Raw genomic sequence first — 7,500 nt, forward strand, 5'->3', positions numbered from 1 at the left:
GCGGGTCTCTCGACCATCGAGGCCGGCAAACTATACCCTCGGTAAAAAAATTTTTACGAGGGTGAAATTTTCATCGAGGTGTCGCACGTTGGACGCGGACGGGCTACCGCGGGTCTCTCGACCATCGAGGCCGGCAAACTATACCCTCGGTAAAAAAATTTTTACGAGGGTGAAATTTTCATCGAGGTGTCGCACGTTGGACGCGGACGGGCTACCGCGGGTCTCTCGACCATCGAGGCCGGCAAACTATACCCTCGGTAAAAAAAATTTTACGAGGGTGAAATTTTCATCGAGGTGTCGCACGTTGGACGCGGACGGGCTACCGCGGGTCTCTCGACCATCGAGGCCGGCAAACTATACCCTCGGTAAAAAAAATTTTTACGAGGGTGAAATTTTCATCGAGGTGTCGCACGTTGGACGCGGACGGGCTACCGCGGGTCTCTCGACCATCGAGGCCGGCAAACTATACCCTCGGTAAAAAAATTTTTACGAGGGTGAAATTTTCATCGAGGTGTCGCACGTTGGACGCGGACGGGCTACCGCGGGTCTCTCGACCATCGAGGCCGGCAAACTATACCCTCGGTAAAAAATTTTTTACGAGGGTGAAATTTTCATCGAGGTGTCGCACGTTGGACGCGGACGGGCTACCGCGGGTCTCTCGACCATCGAGGCCGGCAAACTATACCCTCGGTAAAAAAATTTTTACGAGGGTGAAAATTTTCATCGAGGTGTCGCACGTTGGACGCGGACGGGCTACCGCGGGTCTCTCGACCATCGAGGCCGGCAAACTATACCCTCGGTAAAAAAATTTTTACGAGGGTGAAATTTTCATCGAGGTGTCGCACGTTGGACGCGGACGGGCTACCGCGGGTCTCTCGACCATCGAGGCCGGCAAACTATACCCTCGGTAAAAAAATTTTTACGAGGGTGAAATTTTCATCGAGGTGTCGCACGTTGGACGCGGACGGGCTACCGCGGGTCTCTCGACCATCGAGGCCGGCAAACTATACCCTCGGTAAAAATTTTTTACGAGGGTGAAATTTTCATCGAGGTGTCGCACGTTAGACGCGGACGGGCTACCGCGGGTCTCTCGACCATCGAGGCCGGCAAACTATACCCTCGGTAAAAAAAATTTTTACGAGGGTGAAATTTTCATCGAGGTGTCGCACGTTAGACGCGGACGGGCTACCGCGGGTCTCTCGACCATCGAGGCCGGCAAACTATACCCTCGGTAAAAAAATTTTTACGAGGGTGAAATTTTCATCGAGGTGTCGCACGTTAGACGCGGACGGGCTACCGCGGGTCTCTCGACCATCGAGGCCGGCAAACTATACCCTCGGTAAAAAAATTTTTACGAGGGTGAAATTTTCATCGAGGTGTCGCACGTTAGACGCGGACGGGCTACCGCGGGTCTCTCGACCATCGAGGCCGGCAAACTATACCCTCGGTAAAAAAATTTTTACGAGGGTGAAATTTTCATCGAGGTGTCGCACGTTAGACGCGGACGGGCTACCGCGGGTCTCTCGACCATCGAGGCCGGCAAACTATACCCTCGGTAAAAAAATTTTTACGAGGGTGAAATTTTCATCGAGGTGTCGCACGTTGGACGCGGACGGGCTACCGCGGGTCTCTCGACCATCGAGGCCGGCAAACTATACCCTCGGTAAAAAAATTTTTACGAGGGTGAAATTTTCATCGAGGTGTCGCACGTTGGACGCGGACGGGCTACCGCGGGTCTCTCGACCATCGAGGCCGGCAAACTATACCCTCGGTAAAAAAATTTTTACGAGGGTGAAATTTTCATCGAGGTGTCGCACGTTGGACGCGGACGGGCTACCGCGGGTCTCTCGACCATCGAGGCCGGCAAACTATACCCTCGGTAAAAAAATTTTTACGAGGGTGAAATTTTCATCGAGGTGTCGCACGTTGGACGCGGACGGGCTACCGCGGGTCTCTCGACCATCGAGGCCGGCAAACTATACCCTCGGTAAAAAAAATTTTTACGAGGGTGAAATTTTCATCGAGGTGTCGCACGTTGGACGCGGACGGGCTACCGCGGTCTCTCGACCATCGAGGCCGGCAAACTATACCCTCGGTAAAAAAATTTTTACGAGGGTGAAATTTTCATCGAGGTGTCGCACGTTGGACGCGGACGGGCTACCGCGGGTCTCTCGACCATCGAGGCCGGCAAACTATACCCTCGGTAAAAATTTTTTACGAGGGTGAAATTTTCATCGAGGTGTCGCACGTTAGACGCGGACGGGCTACCGCGGGTCTCTCGACCATCGAGGCCGGCAAACTATACCCTCGGTAAAAAATTTTTTACGAGGGTGAAATTTTCATCGAGGTGTCGCACGTTAGACGCGGACGAGCTACCGCGGGTCTCTCGACCATCGAGGCCGGCAAACTATACCCTCGGTAAAAAATTTTTACGAGGGTGAAATTTTCATCGAGGTGTCGCACGTTAGACGCGACGGGCTACCGCGGGTCTCTCGACCATCGAGGCCGGCAAACTATACCCTCGGTAAAAAATTTTTACGAGGGTGAAATTTTCATCGAGGTGTCGCACGTTAGACGCGGACGAGCTACCGCGGGTCTCTCGACCATCGAGGCCGGCAAACTATACCCTCGGTAAAATTTTTTTACGAGGGTGAAATTTTCATCGAGGTGTCGCACGTTAGACGCGGACGGGCTACCGCGGGTCTCTCGACCATCGAGGCCGGCAAACTATACCCTCGGTAAAAATTTTTTACGAGGGTGAAATTTTCATCGAGGTGTCGCACGTTAGATGCGGGCGGACTACCGCGGGTCTCTCGGCCCACTTTATCGTCGGTAAAAAATGTTGACCCTGGGGAATTTTTTCATCGGGAAGCCGAACGTAAGTGTCTCGGCCAACTATGCCCCAGTCAAAAAGTATGTCTCAACAATTTTTTTGTCATCGGGAAGCCGCACGTAAGAATATTACAGCAGGTCTCTCCATGATACGATAAAATTTCAGGTAACGAAGGCAGGCATCGTACACCCTCTTGATCGGCCGTGTGCTTGCGTTCGACAACCTTCGCGAAGGTTTGAACTAGGGTTGTCAGGACATAAGCTAGGGTTACAGTGGGTGCTAAGCCTAGCCCTAACCCTAGCCCTAACCCTAACCCTAACCCTAACCCTAACCCTAACCCTAACCCTAACCCTAACCCTAACCCTAACCCTAACCCTAACCCTAACCCTAACCCTAACCCTAACCCTAACCCTAACCCTAACCCTAACCTTAGCCCTAACCCTAACCCTAACCCTAACCCTAACCCTAACCCTAACCCTAACCCTAACCCTAACCCTAACCCTAACCCTAACCCTAACCCTAACCCTAACCCTAACCCTAACCCTAATCCAACAAGTCGCGTCAGAGAGAGGTTTGGTTCATATATGGTCCAGCCCGGACCATATATGCTCCAACGCGGACCATATAAGGTCCCAGAGACAAGCTGTAGGGCTTGTCTCTGGAGCTGAAAACGGCACGGTGGCCCTTATAATGGGCACAATACCTCTCTGTGGCCACTTGGTAAGCCTGCTAGCGGGCTACCGCGGGTCTCGACCGCGGGTAAAGGTACGTGGTCGGCCTGCCACGTACCTTTCCCCGTGGTAGCCCGCTAGCAGGCCGACCACGTACCTTTTACCCGTGGTTGCCCGCTAGCAGGTCGACCACGTACCTTTTACCCGTGGTAGCCCGCTAGCAGGTCGACCACGTACCTTCCCTGTCGTCGAGTGCCGTGGTAGCCCGCTAGCAGGCCGTCCGAGTACCTTTACCCGCGGTAGCCCGCTAGCGGTCGACCGCGTACCTTCCCAGCCGTCGAGACCCGTGGTAGCCCGCCAGCAGGCCGTCCGAGTACCTTTACCCGCGGTAGCCCGCTAGCGGGTCGACCGCGTACCTTCCCAGCCGTCGAGACCCGTGGTAGCCCGCCAGCAGGCCGTCCGAGTACCTTTACCCGCGGTAGCCCGCTAGCGGGTCGACCGCGTACCTTCCCAGCCGTCGAGACCCGTGGTAGCCCGCCAGCAGGCCGTCCGAGTACCTTTACCCGCGGTAGCCCGCTAGCGGGTCGACCGCGTACCTTCCCAGCCGTCGAGACCCGCGGTAGCCCGCCAGCAGGCCGTCCGAGTACCTTTACCGCGGTAGCCCGCTAGCGGGTCGACCGCGTACCTTCCCAGCCGTCGAGACCCGCGGTAGCCCGCCAGCAGGCCGTCCGAGTACCTTTACCCGCGGTAGCCCGCTAGCGGGTCGACCGCGTACCTTCCCAGCCGTCGAGACCCGCGGTAGCCCGCCAGCAGGCCGTCCGAGTACCTTTACCCGCGGTAGCCCGCTAGCGGGTCGACCGCGTACCTTCCCAGCCGTCGAGACCCGCGGTAGCCCGCTAGCAGGCCGTCCGAGTACCTTTACCCGCGGTAGCCCGCTAGCGGGTCGACCGCGTACCTTCCCAGCCGTCGAGACCCGCGGTAGCCCGCTAGGCAGGCCGTCCGAGTACCTTTACCCGCGGTAGCCCGCTAGCGGGTCGACCGCGTACCTTCCCAGCCGTCGAGACCCGCGGTAGCCCGCTAGCAGGCCGTCCGAGTACCTTTACCCGCGGTAGCCCGCTAGCGGGTCGACCGCGTACCTTCCCAGCCGTCGAGACCCGCGGTAGCCCGCTAGCAGGCCGTCCGAGTACCTTTACCCGCGGTAGCCCGCTAGCGGGTCGACCGCGTACCTTCCCAGCCGTCGAGACCCGCGGTAGCCCGCTAGCAGGCCGTCCGAGTACCTTTACCCGCGGTAGCCCGCTAGCGGGTCGACCGCGTACCTTCCCAGCCGTCGAGACCCGCGGTAGCCCGCTAGCAGGCCGTCCGAGTACCTTTACCCCGCGGTAGCCCGCTAGCGGGTCGACCGCGTACCTTCCCAGCCGTCGAGACCCGCGGTAGCCCGCCAGCAGGCCGTCCGAGTACCTTTACCCGCGGTAGCCCGCTAGCGGGTCGACCGCGTACCTTCCCAGCCGTCGAGACCCGCGGTAGCCCGCCAGCAGGCCGTCCGAGTACCTTTACCCGCGGTAGCCCGCTAGCGGGTCGACCGCGTACCTTCCCAGCCGTCGAGACCCGCGGTAGCCCGCCAGCAGGCCGTCCGAGTACCTTTACCCGCGGTAGCCCGCTAGCGGGTCGACCGCGTACCTTCCCAGCCGTCGAGACCCGCGGTAGCCCGCCAGCAGGCCGTCCGAGTACCTTTACCCGCGGTAGCCCGCTAGCGGGTCGACCGCGTACCTTCCCAGCCGTCGAGACCCCGCGGTAGCCCCGCTAGCAGGCCGTCCGAGTACCTTTACCCGCGGTAGCCCGCTAGCGGGTCGACCGCGTACCTTCCCAGCCGTCGAGACCCGCGGTAGCCCGCCAGCAGGCCGTCCGAGTACCTTTACCCGCGGTAGCCCGCTAGCGGGTCGACCGCGTACCTTCCCAGCCGTCGAGACCCGCGGTAGCCCGCCAGCAGGCCGTCCGAGTACCTTTACCCGCGGTAGCCCCGCTAGCGGGTCGACCGCGTACCTTCCCAGCCGTCGAGACCCGCGGTAGCCCGCCAGCAGGCCGTCCGAGTACCTTTACCCGCGGTAGCCCGCTAGCGGGTCGACCGCGTACCTTCCCAGCCGTCGAGACCCGCGGTAGCCCGCTAGCAGGCCGTCCGAGTACCTTTACCCGCGGTAGCCCGCTAGCGGGTCGACCGCGTACCTTCCCAGCCGTCGAGACCCGCGGTAGCCCGCTAGCAGGCCGTCCGAGTACCTTTACCCGCGGTAGCCCGCTAGCGGGTCGACCGCGTACCTTCCCAGCCGTCGAGACCCGCGGTAGCCCGCTAGCAGGGCCGTCCGAGTACCTTTACCCGCGGTAGCCCGCTAGCGGGTCGACCGCGTACCTTCCCAGCCGTCGAGACCCGCGGTAGCCCGCCAGCAGGCCGTCCGAGTACCTTTACCCGCGGTAGCCCGCTAGCGGGTCGACCGCGTACCTTCCCAGCCGTCGAGACCCGCGGTAGCCCGCTAGCAGGCCGTCCGAGTACCTTTACCCGCGGTAGCCCGCTAGCGGGTCGACCGCGTACCTTCCCAGCCGTCGAGACCCGCGGTAGCCCGCTAGCAGGCCGTCCGAGTACCTTTACCCGCGGTAGCCCGCCTAGCGGGTCGACCGCGTACCTTCCCAGCCGTCGAGACCCCGCGGTAGCCCGCTAGCAGGCCGTCCGAGTACCTTTACCCGCGGTAGCCCGCTAGCGGGTCGACCGCGTACCTTCCCAGCCGTCGAGACCCGCGGTAGCCCGCTAGCAGGCCGTCCGAGTACCTTTACCCGCGGTAGCCCGCTAGCGGGTCGACCGCGTACCTTCCCAGCCGTCGAGACCCGCGGTAGCCCGCTAGCAGGCCGTCCGAGTACCTTTACCCGCGGTAGCCCGCTAGCGGGTCGACCGCGTACCTTCCCAGCCGTCGAGACCCGCGGTAGCCCGCTAGCAGGCCGTCCGAGTACCTTTACCCGCGGTAGCCCGCTAGCGGGTCGACCGCGTACCTTCCCAGCCGTCGAGACCCGCGGTAGCCCGCTAGCAGGCCGTCCGAGTACCTTTACCCGCGGTAGCCCGCTAGCGGGTCGACCGCGTACCTTCCCAGCCGTCGAGACCCGCGGTAGCCCGCCAGCAGGCCGTCCGAGTACCTTTACCCGCGGTAGCCCGCTAGCGGGTCGACCGCGTACCTTCCCAGCCGTCGAGACCCGCGGTAGCCCGCTAGCAGGCCGTCCGAGTACCTTTACCCGCGGTAGCCCGCTAGCGGGTCGACCGCGTACCTTCCCAGCCGTCGAGACCCGCGGTAGCCCGCTAGCAGGCCGTCCGAGTACCTTTACCCGCGGTAGCCCGCTAGCGGGTCGACCGCGTACCTTCCCAGCCGTCGAGACCCGCGGTAGCCCGCTAGCAGGCCTTCCGAGTACCTTTACCCGCGGTAGCCCGCTAGCGGGTCGACCGCGTACCTTCCCAGCCGTCGAGACCCGCGGTAGCCCGCTAGCAGGCCGTCCGAGTACCTTTACCCGCGGTAGCCCGCTAGCGGGTCGACCGCGTACCTTCCCAGCCGTCGAGACCCGCGGCAGCCCGCTAGCAGGCCGTCCGAGTACCTTTACCCGCGGTAGCCCGCTAGCGGGTCGACCGCGTACCTTCCCAGCCGTCGAGACCCGCGGCAGCCCGCTAGCAGGCCGTCCGAGTACCTTTACCCGCGGTAGCCCGCTAGCGGGTCGACCGCGTACCTTCCCAGCCGTCGAGACCCGCGGTAGCCCGCTAGCAGGCCGTCCGAGTACCTTTACCCGCGGTAGCCCGCTAGCGGGTCGACCGCGTACCTTCCCAGCCGTCGAGACCCGCGGTAGCCCGCTAGCAGGCCGTCCGAGTACCTTTACCCGCGGTAGCCCGCTAGCGGGTCGACCGCGTACCTTCCCAGCCGTCGAGACCCGCGGCAGCCCGCCAGCAGGCCGTCCGAGTACCTTTACCCGCGG

The sequence above is a fragment of the Mytilus edulis genome, unplaced genomic scaffold (genome assembly GCF_963676685.1).
Source record: "Mytilus edulis unplaced genomic scaffold, xbMytEdul2.2 SCAFFOLD_324, whole genome shotgun sequence".
Lineage (NCBI taxonomy): Eukaryota > Metazoa > Mollusca > Bivalvia > Mytilida > Mytilidae > Mytilus > Mytilus edulis.